The 19,113-nt window shown below is 38.3% G+C and overlaps 1 protein-coding gene across 8 annotated transcripts in view; it reads left to right on the top strand.

Annotated features, from left to right (window-relative positions):
• Window positions 1–4,602: 4,602 nt before the first annotated feature.
• Window positions 4,603–19,113, top strand: part of LOC105222440 (uncharacterized) — a 165,373-nt gene continuing 150,862 nt past the window's right edge. For 5 of the 8 annotated variants that reach the window (XM_049450697.1, XM_049450696.1, XM_049450692.1 and 2 more), the window contains exon 1: window positions 4,603–4,887. The gene's annotated coding sequence lies outside the window, so the exon portion shown is untranslated. Of the gene's footprint in view, window positions 4,901–19,113 lie in introns of all 8 variants that reach the window. The other 3 variants (XM_049450695.1, XM_049450693.1, XM_049450694.1) reach the window with 2 other exon arrangements.

Here is a 19,113-nt window from a genome sequence, read left to right as displayed (position 1 = left end):
AAGAATGACCGGAGCATACCCTTGTAGAACCACTAAAGTTGATCTAGTGACAGATGCCCAGACCATGCTGAAATTATGGAGGGAACAATTCTCCACCTTGCTGAATGGCATTGAAAGCATAGCACCAAGAGATGGTGAACCCGATTTCCCAAGTTATGACGATGGAGAAGGCAATTCATTGTACGAATATGAAAAAGTTCGTATACCCATTACCCGTTTCAAGAACACCGCAGCGGCGGGGTCTGAAGGAGTGCTGGTCGAGCTATTCAAATACGGCGGCGTAGAACTGATAAGGAGCATGCATCAGCTTCTTTGTAGAATGTAGTCAGACGAAATCATGCCCGATGACTTGAATTTAAGTGTGCTCTGCCCAATCTACAAAAAGGGAGATCCCACAATCTCCGTCAACTACCTTCTCCTGAAGCCCACCGTCAACAAACTGATTACACCTTCAGGCCTGGAAAATCAACAACTGATCAAATATACACCATGCGCCAAATCTTGGAAAAGACCCGTGAAAATAGGATCGACACATACCACCTCTTCGTCGATTTCGAGGCTGCTATTGATAACACGAAAAGGAGCTGCCTTTATGTCGCTATGTCTGAATTTGGTACCCCCGCAAAACTAATACGGCTGTGTGAACAGACGTTGGGCAATACCAAAAGCTCTGTCAGGGTCGGGAAGGATTTTGCCGAGCCGTTCGATACCAAACGAGGTTTCAGATAAGGCGACTACCTATCGTGCGACTTCTTCAATCTACTCCTGGAGAAAATAATTCTAGCTGCAGAACTTAATCGAGCGGGTACAAATCTCTAGAAAAATGTAGAGCTACTGGCGTATATCGATGATGTTGATCACGCCGTTAGTTCTGCTTTCTCCAGACTGGATAAGGAAGCAAACCAAATGGGTCTGGCAGTGAACGAGGGTAAGACGAAATATCATCCTGTCATCAAACAAGCAGTCATCGCACTCGTCACTGTTGACAGTAATAACTTCGAAGTTGTAGATATATTTTTGTCTATCTTGGAACCAATAACATTAACACTAGCAACAACGTCAGCCTTGAAATCCAACGCAGAATTACTCTTGCTAACAGGTGCTATTTCGGACTGAGTGGGTAATTGAGAAGTAAAGTACTCTCTCGATGAACAAAGACCAAATTCTACAAGTCACTCATCATCCGCATCTTGTCATGCGGTTCAAAGGAATGGACGATGACAAAATCTGATGAGTCGGCTTTAAGAGTTTTCGAGAAATAGCTTTTGAAGAAGATTCATGGTTCCTTGCACCTTGACAACAGCGAATACTGCAGTCGAATGTTTGGCGATGTGCAATAAGTTGCATAAAGATAACATAGAATTAAGAAGAGAAAACGAAGAACCAAAATCTAGTAAAAGAAAGCATGTGAGTGTTGAAGCAAAACCTTCTAGTATGAATGTTCATCAATTATACGAAACCGATGAAGATGAGCTAGCTAAAGAAAATGGGTGGATACTCAAAAAAAAAGCGCTCTTCAAAAAAATGCAAAGCTGATACTTCTCCAAAAATTATTAGCCCTTCGAAAAATAAAAATAAAGAGCAGGCGGCCAACAGTGATACTAAAACCCACCGCCCTCCTCCTATTATAATAAACGATGTAAAGGATTTTAATAAATTACATTCTAATAAAAAAATTACAGATCTAATAAATAACAACTTTTTGATAAAGCTTTTGAGCAACAGCGCCTACAAACTTAATGTCTTTTATGCAAATAATATCGCACAATAACAAAATCCTTATCTAATGAAAATGTACCTTGGTTTAGCTACGGGAGTAAACATAATAGGCCAATAAAGGTAATGATAAAAAATTTACAAGCCTCATGCGATACTCAAACCATTTTAAATGATCTAAAATTTCAAGGTTTCAATGTCTTAATGCGCTTATTAAACTTAAATCGAAGCCTAAGAACCGCTAGATATGTTTTTAGTAGTATTTGATGCTACCGAAGACATTAAGCAAATTCACCAGATCAAAACCATTCTTAGTACGGTTGGAAAAGTTACGCCTATTAAAGCATCTAAATTAATTCCACAGTGTCAAGCTTTTGGACATTAAAAAATTTTGTGATAAGCCATCGAGATGTGTGAAATGTGGAGGCAGACATCCTACTATTGAATGCAGAAAAGCTGAAAGAGATCCTGCTAAATACTGGAACTGCGGCGATTCTCATCCCGCAAGCAACCGTGGTTGTGTCGTCGCAAAAGAACTGCAAAAACTTAGAGATAAAAAGGAATGGTAATTCAGTACAGGAGAATGCCAATGCTCTGACGAACAAATCCGTTGTGAATACAAGAGAAGTAAAATCCCTTCCTTCTATTGCTAAATTTTCATTTGCGCAAATGGCTAAGCAAGGTCATACAAATACAATCCCAAATTTTGGATAAACTAAATGAGAAAGAGAAACTATTTAAGGTCTTTAATCAGCGGCTCAACGCTCTTGAGTATCATCTACAATTTATTGATGAACAGTAAATTTTTGAGAATAATGTTATGGAATGCTAATGGTCTTTCCAAAAGTAAAAATGAATTAGAAGTTATTCTACACGACAGAAATATTGATATACTTATGTATATTGTCTGAAATGCATTTTACGAACCATTCATTTTTTTAATTTAAAATTTCTCTAAGCATATATCGACCGATGTTGAGTTGGTTGGTTGGCTGTGAGGTTGCTGATTTCACAAAAATAAGTCAAAACGCTGCGTGAAAGAGTACACTAAGTACCAAATCTAAGAGGTACCAAATACCCAAAACACATCTTAGAAAGTATCCATAAAAAGCACAAGCTTTGACGGAGATGGCAGCAAACTAGGTCCTCTGCTCTCAAAACTGAGCTTAATAAACAGCGAGACAGCGAAACTAAGAACAAAAACTAACAGTTTAAACATTTTTCCTTTAAAACTTATCTGGCTAAATTGGACATATCGTCCAATTTATATAAATAATTTAATAAGTTAGGTAATGCTCTTTGGTACGTTAGATCTGCTGACCTGCACCGTGATCTAGGCGTGAATTCAGTGGTAAATGAAATCAACATAGCAAAGTCTCACGAACTGAGGCTTAGACAGCACGTTAATGAGGAAACCTTGAGACTCATCGAAAAAAATCGAATCATGGGCGAGAAATCCGGTTGAAACGCAAGCAGCCTTCCGACCTAGTAAGACAACAGTAGCGGCAAATGTATTTCTTAACATTTAACTTTTAAGTAATTCTCCTAATTAATTAGACTAGAATTGTTGTTAGTATTTTATTTTTATATACTGGGTACAATGTCAAATAATAATAAAAAAATCGAATGTTTGGAATGATGGAAAACAGCAAAGAAAAATGGTGGCATATTTTACAACATTTTTTTGAAAAAGACAAAAAACACCAGGCGGCTGAAAATAGAGATTTTAAGTGTAGCCAGGTCATTCTCCATCTGGTTTTTCCAACGGAGCTAAGGTTCTCCTCTTCCTTTGCTTCCCCCGGGCGAGACGAACTCCAGCTCATCGTTCCATCGAATGCGATAGGGAGTCGCCTTGTCTGAAACCTCCTTTGATATCGAACGGCTCGGAGAGGTCGTCCCGATCCTGACGCAGCTTTTGATATTGCTCAACGTCAGTTTACATAGACGTATTAGTTTAACGGGATTCCAAATTCAAACATTTGTGCTATCAAAAGTAACTTTGAAATCGACAAAGAAGTGGTGTCACGTCAGATGAATAGATCTCTTTATTTTTTGATACAAGTATATACTATATATATGTGGTTATTTCGAATGTATGAGAGATATCGAATATTCTAGAAAAACTTATCAACCTTCCATTGTTTTCTGAAATGTCCCTGCAACTACTCCCAACACAGCTGGTTAATGCTCCCCACAATTTCTATAAAGCTGAAAATCATTGTCAACAAATTTCTTACATTGACCTCGTGCCGCTTTCGTCGCATCGCTGCGTAGGTTGGTAACACAGGAAGCACGTTTTGCATGCAACAATGCAACGCAGGAAATGCACTAAACTCAACGCCTGCATAATTAACTATGTTGGAAATTATAGGTTCGTTTACAGCTGATCACCTGAACGCTAGCGTTGAGTGAAAGAAGAGCGGCAAACCGCAATGAACAACGAGCGAAGTATCCGCCAAGTAAATACGCAGTAGGAGGTGACGAAAGACGACGAACAAATCGAAATGGTAATCAATATGCATTAATTGAGCGTAATAAGCAACAGGTGAGTATGAGAAGAAGCGGTTGGAATTCTCACGTTTGCCACTGTGAGTGGAACTTTAGAATGATTAATCTTTAAGATGCTCTCGTGCTGAGAGTCGATGACGCACGCCTAGACTTGCAGGTAAGTAGATACTTACACACTCTTGAAGTTTAAGCCCGCAATCAGAAACTTTTGCGAAAAGTCGCGCTTGTGTGTACTCAAGTTGTAGTCAAAGTTGGAGACGTAGTCCAAGCAGACACTGAAGCTCACATCGCCTACTGTGGCTACTCGCTATACTTGTATTCATTTGACTTCGCTCTGAGCTTTTCTCTGGCGGTTACCTGTAAGTTCGGCCCGGTTTTTACTTCGCAACCGACTTCAGTCGTTTCTGAGACGTTCGCGAGTGAAGTACGTTGTGCGCAACAACAAGCAACTGTTCGCTGCAAAGTGCCGCTAACGTATTGCCGCTCCCCACCAATCGATTCCTTCTGAACACCAGTTTTAGTTCAGGTGTTTCTGAGCGCTTTTCGTTGTTTTGCTTCGTACCCGTAAGTGTCGTACATACCATATTTCAGTGCAGTGTGCGGTCGTGTTGTGTCCACGTTGGCGACGTTGGCGACGTTTGAATTTTTGTTTTCATCTTTAAAGTGAGTTTTGTGTGTGAGTGTGTTGGTATTTTATTTTAATTTTAACTGGACTGTAGTGGTAACGCGCGCGAGTCGCCGCCTGACACTCGCCACTACGTAAGCTGTGGCATATTTTTTTCTGTGCTGCGCACATGTCTCGAAAGTGCATAAACAAAAACATTTGGAATGGAACTTAAAAATAGCTGAAATACAAGCATACTTAGTTTGCAGAAAAACAAAAACAAAAATATCTAAAAAGTTGTTCTTTTGTGGTTTTGTGTTGTGTCTGAGTTCCGCAAAAATATTTGGCAGTTGGGAGAGTGTGTGTTCTGTAAAAAAACGCAAGAAGAATTGCTAAGTAGAAGCTTGCATTGAGTAATAATTTCGTTGATTCATAATTAAATTGAAATAAAAATATACACTGAAAAAAATAAAACAAATTAAATTATCAATAAAAAAAAAATTAATTACTATTATTAATTATAACTAAAATATTTTGTTTTACAATCAAATTAACCGAAAAAAATCATATACAATTTAAGAAAAAAAGATTCTGAAGTAGAAAACTCAAATTTCAAAGCGAAATCTACAAAAGTGAGCATATACTGGATTACAAAAATAATAATTAAAAAACATTTGTGGATTTTTTAAAAGCCTCGAGGCGAAAACTATACAGGGTAAGTTGCTAAAAATATAATAATTTCATTTATTTGTGTTGTCAACTATAAATAATAAATTAAAATCGGCGATTTAAGATTACCTTATATCTGTACCATTTTCATCAAAAAGTAAGTTGTGGTGATTATCGTAGTGTAGTGCACTATGGATTCCAAACTTTTAACAAAGAATATTATTTGAGAGTTATAAGATATTCTTAGGTCATTCAAAAGGCCAATGCGGCTTTGATAAGATTGAGTAGACTTACTCCAAATAGAATAGCTCTTAAGCTTATACCAGAAAAATACTATTCCGATTTCGAGAACTGGACAAAGCGTTGGAAAAAGTGTGCTTTATCGAACGGGGGTCACTTGAAGGGGATGAAACTGATTTTGAAGAATAAATAAAGTATTTACACTTTATAAACAAACTCACCTTACTTTTTGATCGCAGTAGCGTAACGCTTTATTCAAAACTAAATCAAAATAACACACGAAAGAGTTTAAATAAATGTTATTTTTTACTAGTAATTCTATAAGGACATGACATTTGGCTGACTTCCCGTGCAATGACAATGGCAGATTGATAAGCCTGTGCATATTTGACTTCTTCTCGTTGCGTATTGAAATAAAAACAATTTAAGGACTTTTTATTCAAAAGCGATTTTCACTTTCGGCAAATTATGCCAAGCTCAGTGAGTATTTCTGAGAGATTGTATATAGATAGACAGACAGAAATATTCTTTGTATAAATACCAAAAGATCTATGCATTTATTAGCATTTGATTTTTAAAATTACTCTTCAAGAATTACGAAGACACATTAGCCAAAATAGTTGACATTAACAGTTCAATGTTCAACAAAAAAATTAGAGGTGTATTTGCATTTCCTCATTACAGGGCACTCGAAGTGTAACCAATTCACTTTTGCTCGATATGACCACCTTTTACCTTAACTATGGCCTTGAGACGGTCAAAAAACGAATCGCAAGCTGCCCGAATGTGACTTGCCGGTATTTTGGCCCAATCACGGACAATGGCTTTCTTCAGCATCTCGAGACTGGTGTATTTTTTACTTCGGACCTTGCTCTCCAAAATGGCCCAGAGAGAATAATCCATTGGATTCGCATCTGGTGAATTCGAGAGCTATTGTGTGGTCGTAATGAAGCTCGGAGCGTTGTTTTTCAGCCATTCTTGGTTCACTTGCGTTTTGTGAGACGGTGCTGAGTCTTGTTGAAACGTCCATTGGCCGAACTGTCATTCAACAAATTTATATACAGCTGATTCCAGTGCGACAGCTGCGCGAACGGTGTGAAGTGCCGGATCCCGTAGTAGCTGACGTTTTTGATGTGGGTTAAATATTTTGAAAATTTTTATAGCGATTAGATTTGTACACCAGTGATACTATATTGACTTACTATATGGACTTGTTTGTATTTTGCAACACTAGTGAAAGATCACAAGCTGAAAGGACAGATAGAAAACCATGAAAAAGGACCAAAAATTGTGGATAAAATCCTCTTTCAAAATTTTTGTTACTGAATAAAAGGAACAACAATAAGATTCGTGAAGTATATGGGCTTGGAAACATTAATGTAACATTATGTTAACCAAACGGACCAAATCCAATTATGTTCTCGAACAGAGCCAGTAGCTTTAACTTAAATGAGCACTTAAAGTAATTTTTTTGATCTGGTGTTCATGACAATATTTCCTAACGCCATAAGTTGCTTCATTGTATTTAGATGTCGACGGCTACAGAGATTAATAATTTCATTAAAAGGGCGTAAGCGAATATACAGTGTTGTGTGACCATTTGCCCTTCTTCTTTTTCATTGCCGTAGGCTCTGCTTACGGGATTGTAGCCGAGTATACAGAAGCGCACCAACTGTTCGTCTTTTTCGCTGTTTGGTGCCAATTGGAAACTCTAAGTGTAGCCAGCTCTTTCTGCACCTGGTCTTTGCAACGGATGGAGGTCTTCGTGGACCATAAATCTTCTGCAGAATATTTCTCTCGAAAACTCGTAACGCCGACTCAACAGCTGTTGTCATCGTTCATGACTTTGCCCCATATAACAGGGCAGGGATGATAAGTGACTCGTAGAGTTTGGTCTTTGTTTGTCGAAAGAGGACATTACGTCTCAATTGCTTACTCAGTCCTGTTAGAAATAGTAATTTTCGTTGTTGGTGTTAATGCTGGTTCAAAGACAGACGAAATTATCTACGATTTTGAAGATATGACTATCAACAGAGACGTGGGCGCCGAGACGTGAATGCGACGATTGTTTTTTTTAACTGTTCGTGCTGCCAAAAGCAGCTTTGAAATCGACGAAGGGGTGGTATGTGTCGAACCTCTTTACAAGAGTCTTTTCCCAGATTTGACGCATGGTGAATATCTGGTTAGTTGTGGATTTTCCAGACCTAAGGCCACACTGATAAGGTCAAATCAGTATGTTGACGGCAGGCTTTAATCTTTTACCCAGTATGCTAGATAGAACCTTATATGCGATGTAGAGGAGGCTATAACGGTAGTTTACCAGATTGTGGGGTCTTCCTTTTTGTCGATTGAGCAAATCACACTTAACGTCCAATCATGTTCAGTCAATAGTACTGCGTCGATCACTTCTGTGGGTTCTATAAGAGTATGCTCCGGTCTTGAAACCTTTTGTTAGTCGCCGCATCTTTTCGTAGAATTTCCGAGCATCACCCCTGTCGGCCAGCTTGTCTGCGTTGTTCATCGTACTCAGGCATTTCGGCCTCTCTCTTTGTTTGTCTCCAAATGCGTCTCGCTTCACCCTGATGCTATTATTGATGATCCCCAAATTGCTGGTGATATCTAAAACCATTATGTTTCTCAAAAATCTTAAAATTTTGACAAACCCACAGTAATTCTTGGCATATAGTTAGCTCTCGCTTAATTAGACTCGAAACATTGAACTATATTGTCTTCAAAAATGCGCAGATTTACTAACAGATAACCGTTAATTGAAAAACAGTTCTAAAATTGAATTAAAACTCTTAAGAATACTCAAGGGTTAATTATTTTCGTTTGCCAGCCATTTTGTGTATAAAATAGTAATTTGTAATTAAAATTCCTTCACAAATTAAAATTCAGCTCAAGCAAGCACAGCTGCCAAGTGGCCAGAACACAATGTGATTTCTGCTGAAATAGCAGAAACAACACAAAATAAGAATAATTACTGAAAAAGAAATATTTAGAAAAATATGATCGTGGCGCGTTGATGACTGCATTTCGCACACACACACATATCCGCTCACTCACACACATGGCAATAGCAAAGATGATAATGGCACCCACAATCAGAAAACAGTATATGTAAGAATTTGCACAATCCGTCAGCCATCTTCATCACGACTTGCATTATAATTTTCATTATAAAAATTTAATATGCTTTTACGGCTGCGCGCGTCGATGTGTATGTGTGTGTGTAGGAGCATAAGCGTGTAGAGCGCGAAGCAACGCTTGCTAGCTTGCCTCAGACGCATTTAGAATTGTAAAAACGGCAAATGACGCGCAGGCGCAGACGCATGCGCATAGGAAAACGCAGTCGCAGTCATAGAGCGCATGCGCAACAGGCAGCACGCGCAAATGCCATGAAAAGCGGCCGTGATTTGTAATTAAATTGCTTGCCAAGTTGCGCCAACAACACCAGCCCATATGTACGTGTGTGTGTGCACAGTGGCTCACAGTTATTTATAAACCGCGTACAATTTTTTTAATTGTACACGCATCCGCGGCTGCGCTGTGACTTTGAGTGCGCCCACGCCGCTTGCAATAGTCAACGGCAATAAAGTAATAAACTAACAACATCAACGGTGCAACGGCTAATGCCATAAATGCCAATTGTGTGCACGCCGAGTGACAACATCATCAGCGTCGTCGTCAGTTCTTTGCTACGTCAAAGGCGCTGCGCCACCAACAGCGTTGAGTTCGCACCGGTGCCGCTTTGTGTTGTGCCAAGCGCTTGATGTTTGCGGCTTGCTGGTTACACATACATACATACTACATGCATAGCAATGCAAACATACAGACTCATGCATGTAAATAAATAAGTAATCATCCACTGTCTGTCAGGTGGCCAATTGTGAGCTCGGTAATGGCCGCACAGCTGGCGACTGGCCGGCAGCAAAGCGCGCGCTGTCCAACTTTTGCTTGAAAAAGTCCGCACCTAGGACAATTGCTGCGGTCTAAGTGCAGCTGCAAGAATTTTTGTAAGACACATGATGGTTTTGCAATCTCGAGTTTTAGGCATGTATAAATGATAGCTTCGGGATCCCGATATTTTTCGAGGTATTTTAAAATGTATATAAATGATAACTTCGGGATCCCGATATTTTTCGAGTTATTTTAAAATATAGTTAGGAAAAGTAGCAGTGAGATTTAATTACCGTTTTATTAATAAAGTAGCTTTCGGATTTGCCATTTCGAAATTTCGGGATGTAAAAATTTTAACCTCAGTATTTTTCGGGGTCTTTACTTTTTTATTTTTATCTAAAAAAATTACATCCAAAATTTTAAGGTTTAAAGTAAAAGGATAAAGTTCGATTTGGTAATTATTCTTCTTTATTGGCGTAGACGCCGCTTACGTAATTTTGCATTACTACAGCGCGCCAGTCGTTTTGTTACTACGTGGTCCTTGATAATTCATATCGCAAACTCATCAGTTCTTGTCATCGTTCAAGCCTCTGCACCATATAGCAGGATGAGAATAATTAGTAACTTATAGAGTCATCGCGAAAGGAGTTTACTTCTCAATTGCCTACTCAGTCCAAAGTAGCACCTGTTGGCAAGAGTTATTCTGGGTTGTATTTCCAGGCTGGGTTGGTGTTAATACTGGTTCCAAGATAGACGAAATTATCCACGACTCCGAAGTTATGACTGTCAACAGTCACGTGGGAGCCAAGTCGCGAGTTCAACGACTGTTTATTTGATGACAGGGAATATCTCATCTTACCCTCGTTCACTACCAGATCTATTTGCTTCGTTTCCTTATCCAATTTGGAAAAAGCAGAACTACCGGCGCGGGTGTTGAGGCCAATGATATCAATATCATCGATATACGCCAGTAGCTCTACATTTTTATAGAAGATGGTACCTGCTCGATTAAGTTCTGCAGCTCGAATTATTTTCTCCAAGAGCAGATTGAAGAAGTTGCACCAAATGGGTCGCCTTGTCTGAAATCTCGCTTGGTATCGAACGGCTCGGAGAGGACCTTCCCGATCCTGACGGAGCTTTCGGTGTTGCTTTTGCAAGAGTATGCTCCGGTCTTGAAACCTTCTGTTAGTCGCCGCATCTTTTCGTAGAATTTTCGAGCATTATCCCTGTCGGCCAGCTTGTCAAGCTCTTCATATTCAGGCATTTTGGCCTCTCTCTTTTTCTGTCTGTAAATGCTTCTCGTTTCCCTCTTCAACTCTCGGTATCTATCCCACCCCGCACGTGTTGTGGTTGAGCGTAACGTTGCGAGATAGGCAGTCTGTTTTCTCTCCGCTGCGACACAGCACTCCTTGTACCAGCTGTTCTTTTGGATTGTCCGAAAACCAATGGTTTCGTTTGCAGCTGTACCTTGCTTGAAATGCTGTCCCATCGTTCCCTTATACCGAGTGCTCTTAGAGAGAACAGAAGTGCAAGACGAGTAGAAAATCGTTCGGCTGTCTATTGTGATCTGGTTGGTGGTTTTTCGATTCGGAGAAAGCCAGGTAGCTTGATGAATTTTTCTATGTTGGAATCTAGTACTACAGATAACCATATTTCGGGCCCCGGCGAAATCGATCAGGCTCAACCCATTTGGGGTTGTTTCCTCGTGGAAGCTGAATTTACTGACTGTTGTACCTTCCTTGTCCACTCTGGCGTTAAAGTCGCCAAGCATGACTTTGACATCGTGGGCATCGGGTCAGCTCTCATAGGTTCGCTCCAAGCGCTCATAGAAGGCATCTTTGGTCAATAGAAACAGAAAATTTCAAAGAAACTCATGATTTAATTTTTTCCGTGTTATATAGTAAATCCCCAGACAAAATTTTCCCGTTATAAAAAATATATGGAGATCAAACTTCATACGAACCTAAAAAATGTCGTACCAATTAAAAAAAAAAAAAATGTGTGCGTTTGCAAATTTAATGGGCCAGTCCGGGCCAGTTTTTATCAGATAATATAACCACACTATTGGTGGGATTTGTATTGCTTGATTTGTATTAAAATAACCCTTTCTAGAAAATTTTCACCCCCTAATGCCCACAGTCTAATTTTTAATTCTCTGAAATTTTTCGACCAGACTAAAAGTCCACCTCTAAAAATTTCTTCAGAGGAATTCACTTAGATTTACTGAGGACCTGTATTCTTTGAAGTCCATCAGTACAAAAATATATATATATTAATGACACTTAAGGTAAAAATATTAAATACAGCATAAATTATGAAATATATAGTTCTTAAACAAATATAATATTCTTCACGATACGCTTACCTCTTCCCGCCACGCTTGGAATAACTAATGAAGCTGCTTACCAATTATATATATATTATTATTTTATAATTTTTGTATTCGCATTTGCAGCATTCTTAAGCTAATCGTCAACACGTGTTGTTGTTATAAATTTTTCGTTTTATTTGTCGTTGTTTCGAGGGAGGCGGCGAGGGCGTTTTCGCTTTGGTTAGAAAAAAAGTGAAACCATTTAGCAGTGCTGCTACTCTGCATATGAAAAAGTTGAAGGCGAATATGCAGACATACATACATACATATACATAATACATATGTTTGTATCTATATATGTAAATATATGTGTGTGGCCACTTGCCTTAGCGACTTGAGCGCAGATTTCAGTTGCGGTCATAACCGAGGTGATTTGCTAATTTTTTATTGCCACTACCATTTGCCTACAAGCGCCGTGCAGTGGGAGGATTGCGGCATTTATGGTGAGCTCAAGAATGCTAATAATGAGCAGCAAGCAAAGCGACGGAATGCTTTTTTTATTAGTGCGTGTATGTGTGTGCTCTGTTGCTGATCGTGTTGGTGTCGTGCAGATGTGGGCTTGGGGCTTATAGTATAATTAATGAATGAATTTGCCGCATTGAGCTAAAAATATTGCATAGTTGAGGTTAGTTTTTTTGTTGTTGTGGATTTCTGTTGCCGAAATAGGGGCACACTGACTAGCCTATATTTTTTTTTATTTTCAGCAATTTTTTTTTTCATAAATGTTATTATGCTTTGAATAAATATTTTCAGGATGAGGCGTGAAATATGGAGATGAAGAATTTATTTGCATTTAATAAGATTTACTCACATTTGCATAAGAATTTTTTAATTGCAATTAATTAATCATGTCAACTTAAGTCTTGAAAGCACCTGTATATAAGCTTTTTTTTTGCAAATATAAAAAGGTTATACATTACATGTATTATATATATACAATAAAAAACGTTAACTTCGGCTGCACCGTATCTTGTATAATACTCTTCACAAATGCAAAATATTCCATACACGGACTTGATTTTGATCGTTCAGTTTGTTTCGCAACAATATGTTATAGTGGTCTTAAAACACACTTATGCCAACGATTTTTCAAGTCTTCGAAACAATTTTCATAGGTACCGTTTGGGATGGCCCCAGCCTCTTCTCCTTTTGTCTCATCGATCGATAGAAAACGGGTTCCACGGAGCAGCAATTTCAGTTTGGGAACAAGAAAAAATCACACAGACCCAAATGAGGTGAATACTGTGGTTGATAGATGGTATTCATTGCGTTTTTGACTTTAAATTCGGTCACAATCTTTTTGGAAAAATTGAGGCTTTATCGGGATGAGTCAAGCTAGAACGCGTCTCAATCCATACGTCAATATGCATCAAAATCATTCGAACGGACTTGTAAGAGATGTCAAGCTGATCACTCTAACACTTGCCTGACGATTTTCGTCAGAAGGATGTCCAGAACGAGGCTCAAGGATCTCTCGACCGTCTTTGAAGGCTTTATACCACACACAGGCTTATCTTTTTGATAAATCCGAATCACCGAAAACTTTTTCCAACATACGCAACGATTCCGCATACAAATTCTTTGTTCTATATTTTTATCCATTGTAAAAATCACAACGCACTACTGAGGTGTTGCGACTTAAGCAGCTGCTGTAAACAAACTGGTTGACATCGCGCTCACTATAGTATTATAGCCTTATTAAGCCTTATCTAGCAACTCGGAGGATTATGTAGAAAAACCAGGAAAGCCCCATACCTCTAAAGTTGGAGTATATCCCGTCTCATTCGGCTGAAGGTTGGGCATTCGCACAGATAATGTTCCAGCATCTCATCATCCTCCGGGCGTGTTATGCATTTCACCGAGTCCACATTTATAATTTTCTGTAGGTGGGACCTTAAGGACCTTACTAAGTTTCCGTTTGCTTAAAAGTGCCATCAACACTATCCCAAAGTAACTTTGTGGTATCCCTTGAGAGAGTCGAATGGAATGCACTCGGGCGGACATACCTCTTCATTTTCTTCTATTCCTATATGACCGGGAACTTAAGCAAGACGATCGTGGCAGGGTAGCTCTCAGAAGTGCGCTGCAAGTGCTCATAGAATTCATCTTTGGACACATCGTACTTCTTCTCCGTCGGGGCGTGCAATATGTTGAAGAACTTCGCTTTGATGCGGATTGTGGCATTCATTGATCGGGGTGAAGGTCAGTACTCGGTGACGGAGTCTCTCTGCCATCACGAATCCTACACTGAATTTGCACTCGTTTATAAGGGCACTGTAGTAAATGCCACAAGAACCCACTAGCCTCAGTGCTTATCCCGTTCATCGCACTTCTAGGACGGCGGTGATGTCAGCCTTTACTCTAACCAGGAGATCAATCAGTTGGGCAGCGACATCTTTCCAATTAAGAGACCGAACATTCCAGGTTCATGCCCTCAAATCATAATACTTAACACGTTTTGCAGAGGTCGTTTTCAACAGGCCGGTCATTTATCCGAAATAGGGTTTTTTACCTGACGGGTTCCAAAGCCAGGGCACTTCTCACTTTATCTCGCCTTCAAATGGATGTTTTTTGGATACCCAGAGGATACTTGGTCTAAGACCCGAAGTCGTGAGTTGCTTGAGCCATATTTTAAATAATCGTTTCTGGCCACTCCCATGTAAATGGCGTTCAAAGAACTTTCCTCACATGTGTGAACTTCTGCACATGGCTCCATCCTCCTAACCGAAAGTAAGACTGGGTTTTACGGAGAAGAATATACTAATTAGAAGATGGGATCGATTTTTTATTTTACGGAGAATAATAGAGATATTGGAAGATGGGGTCGATATTTTGTTCCTTAGAACACCTTCTAACTTTATCATCCCACCCCAGGGTTGTGCTATGGGTTTGGGACCCGCCACGTAAAAGAAACACCGCCAATTAAAAGATCACTACAGCCTCGAATGGGAGATCTTGGATGTATGCGTCAATAAAGAAGGAAAAGAAGCTCCTCTGAGTATAATTCTCAAATAAGTAACTAATGTTTTTAACAACTTAGACTTAATCAATAAATTTAGAAAATATTTGAGGTCTTCTCAGACTTCTTTTGCTTCTTTAGATAGTCACAAAAAAAAAGCAAACGTAAGCAGCTGATGACATCATGCCGCTGCTGTCGCAAGCGTAAAATTTTGTAAGAAAGAATGAAAAAACTTTACACCACGAAATCAACAAAGGCACTCAGAAATCAAAGATAAATTAATAAAGTACAAAAATAAGCAAAACAAAACAAACGCCCTAAAGAGGTAGCAAAAGCCGCGAGTCAAGAACGAAATGAAATGTTGCCAGGGAGGAATGCGCAGTGCCGTCTTCTGCGTACCGTTGTAAGCATCTTCAGACAATACCAACGGCAAAACAGCAAAAACAATATCTGTAAGCTATTAATCAGTCGTTGATTTAGTAAAACCGTAAGCTCTTGAGTACAAAGCCAACGAGGGATCAGATTTTTTTGTTGCGCGCTACTTTGGCTTTCAATGGAAGTTTGCGCGGGAATGTTTTTTGCTTTTGTTGCGTGTCTTTTAGCAAACTGAGTCACATGACATTTTATGCTTTATTTTTGCTGATAGCAAATTTATTTTTATTTACTTTTGTTTATTAATTCTTATTTTTAATAAGTACGTGGATTCCGGTGCTGAGTTATCGGCTCGTCATTTCATTGCTTGATTCGCTTATATTATTGACATATTTATAGAAACTTATGTATATATTTTTAAAGTAGCCAGCAACTCCAACATGCTATATGTTGTTACAAACACAAACAAATGTTTATGCCTGCCTCGCGTCTATTCAGGCTCATCAGCCATCTGCGCAGGCGCACTCATACACAATTCCGAGTAGTCAAACAGTCTCTTAACTGCTCATAAAAGCATAATGGCAACGTTTTATTTACTTTATGTAATCATTATGGCACATTAAATACGCTGCGAGCTATTCTTCTTAGCTAAGCTTTTTCTGTCTTCTGCGGTTAAGTTCTTACTCCGGCTTATTCCTTTTCATACATACATACCTCTTCATACACATATATGGCATGTACCTATATGTATCTATACACCATTTAGTATGCTATCAGATCTGTCAATAATTCATTGCCATCGCTGAGCTTTTGTTTCAATTCTCAAGAACAGCCTCTTTGTCATGAGTGCTTATATACAGGTAAACATTTGACGTTGAGTTGGCGCAAAGACCAACTTTTGAACTGTACCAAAGCCTCAAATAACTTTAGATGAGAACATAGACAATATTAATTAATTTTATTTTCTTTTAAATGCATAAATTTAAGGTAAAATTTCTTAGTTTCACAATATTCCTCACATGGTCCTTGAGAAACATTTTGAAAAACGTCATTCTGAGACAATCGATCAATTTTTCATGTTTAATATTAAAGTTTTGAGTCTTACAAAAAGTTACTATTCCTGGGCCGTAAGCTGTTTCTTTCCACAGCTTTAGCCGCCTCTATGACGTTGCCTACGAGCTATTTTCTCTTCTTTGATTGTCTTCTGGGCGCGCTGCTCAGCAAAAGTCATGTGCTTCTCATCCGCTTTCTTGATGAAGGCATGGTCTGTTAGACTACAGTGAATTCCTAATGCTTTGAAAACCTTCAAGATTGCAACATTTCCGGCTTTGAAAATGCAAACTGAATAGTAAGCACCAATCTTGAAGGGCATTTAACCGCCACCGTTGATGTTTTGGTCTAATTTTCCACTTTAAACCGCCAACGCTTCGCTTTAGTACTTCTTCCTTGGCAGATCTTCGTAGATGGGTTTAAATAAAGTATACATTTTGCTTTAAAGCATCTTTTATCACATAACACATTTTGTTCTCGATTGAAAACGTCATCCTGCATTCTATAGGACTTTGGTAATTTAAGAGCTTTCTCTTCATATCTTCGAGATAGCTTTTCCCTGTACTAGATACTTTACACAATTAAATAATTCGCCAGACTTCATTATAGTGGTTTATAAAATTTATTGGTGCCGTGATATCCAAAGCGAACTCAAAACCTACATATAACTCAAAACCTATAATTCCAATGTTCTAAGTTCCAAAAGTACTCCAATAGGTACCAAATCAGTTATGGTGATTCTATTATGATAACATTGTGAGATCAATCTGCTCGCCGATTACGTAGTGTTCACTTAAGTTCTAATCGGCAGACACCCTTTTTTCGATTATAGTTTCCTAAGAATCCGACTTAAAAATGAGTCTGTTAGTCTCAGCAGGTTTTGTTATATATTCGAAGTATTGTTCTTATTGTATAGGCTCTATTCCTTTTTTGCTTTCCTCTTCATTTCTCCATGTCCATATAGTGCTCGTGACAAACCAGCAGCATTATAAGCAACACCCTTTCTTTTCAAATTACTATCTCGTTGGAATCGTTAATATATCTTCATGGCTTGCATTGTAGTTGATTTGCGGTATTTCAAATATGTATCATAAGGCGAGCTTTCGTGATTACTCTTCGGCGACTATTATATTCATTCATGTATTTTCTTCTGCTACAATACAGTGCCTTTGAGAAGTCGATCAGCTTCAATATGTTAGCAAAAATTTTATTGCATCTTGAAAAATCATTCAAATATTCACTCATAAAACGAATATTGTTCGATTTTGATAATTTCAACAGAGCGGTAGTAATACTTAGGAAAATGTATACTGTAAATGGAGACAGTAAATGGTATAGATCGATGATAACCAACTTTTTATAGCCGGAATGAAAGACGTTGATCTTGACAAAATCTGGTTCCAAGAAGACGGGGCTACGCGCCAAAAGTTTGGAAATTCAATTATTTAAAGAAATTATGACATTAAATGGCTTCAAAGACGTTCTGATGTAACTTCAATAGCCTATTTCCTGTGAGGTTATTTGAAGTCATTGGTCTTTACAATAAACCAGACCTTAGAAGGTAATATTGAACGTGCTATTCATGACATACGACTTGATTTAGTGGAAAAAGTATTCGAAAATTGGTTTCATCCAATTCATTCCTATGAAAGAAGTCGTGGAGACCATTTGAATGTTGTTATATTAAGAACTTAATTGTATCGATTGTATTTCACATTAAATAAAAACATTTACATTTCCATAACAATTAGTGTTTTTTGGTTTTTTTTAAGAAATCATATACTTCTTATTGGGAAAATCTGTAGTTGGTATCCAACGTATTTTTAGCTACTGAACTAAGTATGTGCTGAACGTGCTGAACTATTCGCAGTTACGTCTGACCCAAGCAGTGACCTGAAACCTCAATCTTGTTATTGATATAATAATTTATCTTATTTGTTATTGTATTTAGTGGCTCTCTAGTGGCTCCCTATGTTGTCTTGTTATCAGCAGCGATTTGTTACTAGGCACATTTTTATAGTATTTATTAATTTGCCTATAACTGCCTTTCAAATATTTACATTTTCCCCATATTTGTAAATTGTGTGCGCTTTGGTATGCGCCAACTCATCCATATATGTTACATACACACATAATTCACGAGCTATGCGTCGCTAATTTATTAAGTCTACAAAGTGTTGATGGGCGAAACAAATAATTTGCATTTCTTTCTTTGCGCATTTAACTTCGACGCTGGCTTTGATTGTCGCTGCCAATATTAGTGTTATCGATGCTTGAATGTGTTTTTGAATTTTTTTGTTTTTTTCATTTTTTTGCCTCTGTTTTTTAATTTTTTTGTTTTTGTTTTTTTTTTGGCAAAGGTTTCACTATATCGTTGGAAACTAATTAATTTAACGCGCATGTTGCTATGTTTATAGTTGTGCGTCTGTACATCTATATCTATACATATGTATATATGTATATGGGTGTATGTGTATACACATAAATAAAACATAGCTGTTCACACATGTGCTGCCAAACCGTTATTTGACGTTAATAATAATAATAGCAACGAATATGGCAACAAAACGTTGCGCATGCGCAAACAAAACTGCATTTTTCGCTTTCGAAATTAATACAAATTGTTATTGTTGCTGCCTTTTTCTTATATTGAACTCGTATTCATTTAATATAGCGCCTTTTTTCCGACTAATTTCTTCATGGTACGCCTGGCTTGGGCGCTTT

This window comes from Bactrocera dorsalis, chromosome 3 (genome assembly GCF_023373825.1).
Source record: "Bactrocera dorsalis isolate Fly_Bdor chromosome 3, ASM2337382v1, whole genome shotgun sequence".
In the NCBI taxonomy this organism is placed as follows: domain Eukaryota; kingdom Metazoa; phylum Arthropoda; class Insecta; order Diptera; family Tephritidae; genus Bactrocera; species Bactrocera dorsalis.
This window is presented reverse-complemented; position numbering and strand designations above follow the sequence as displayed.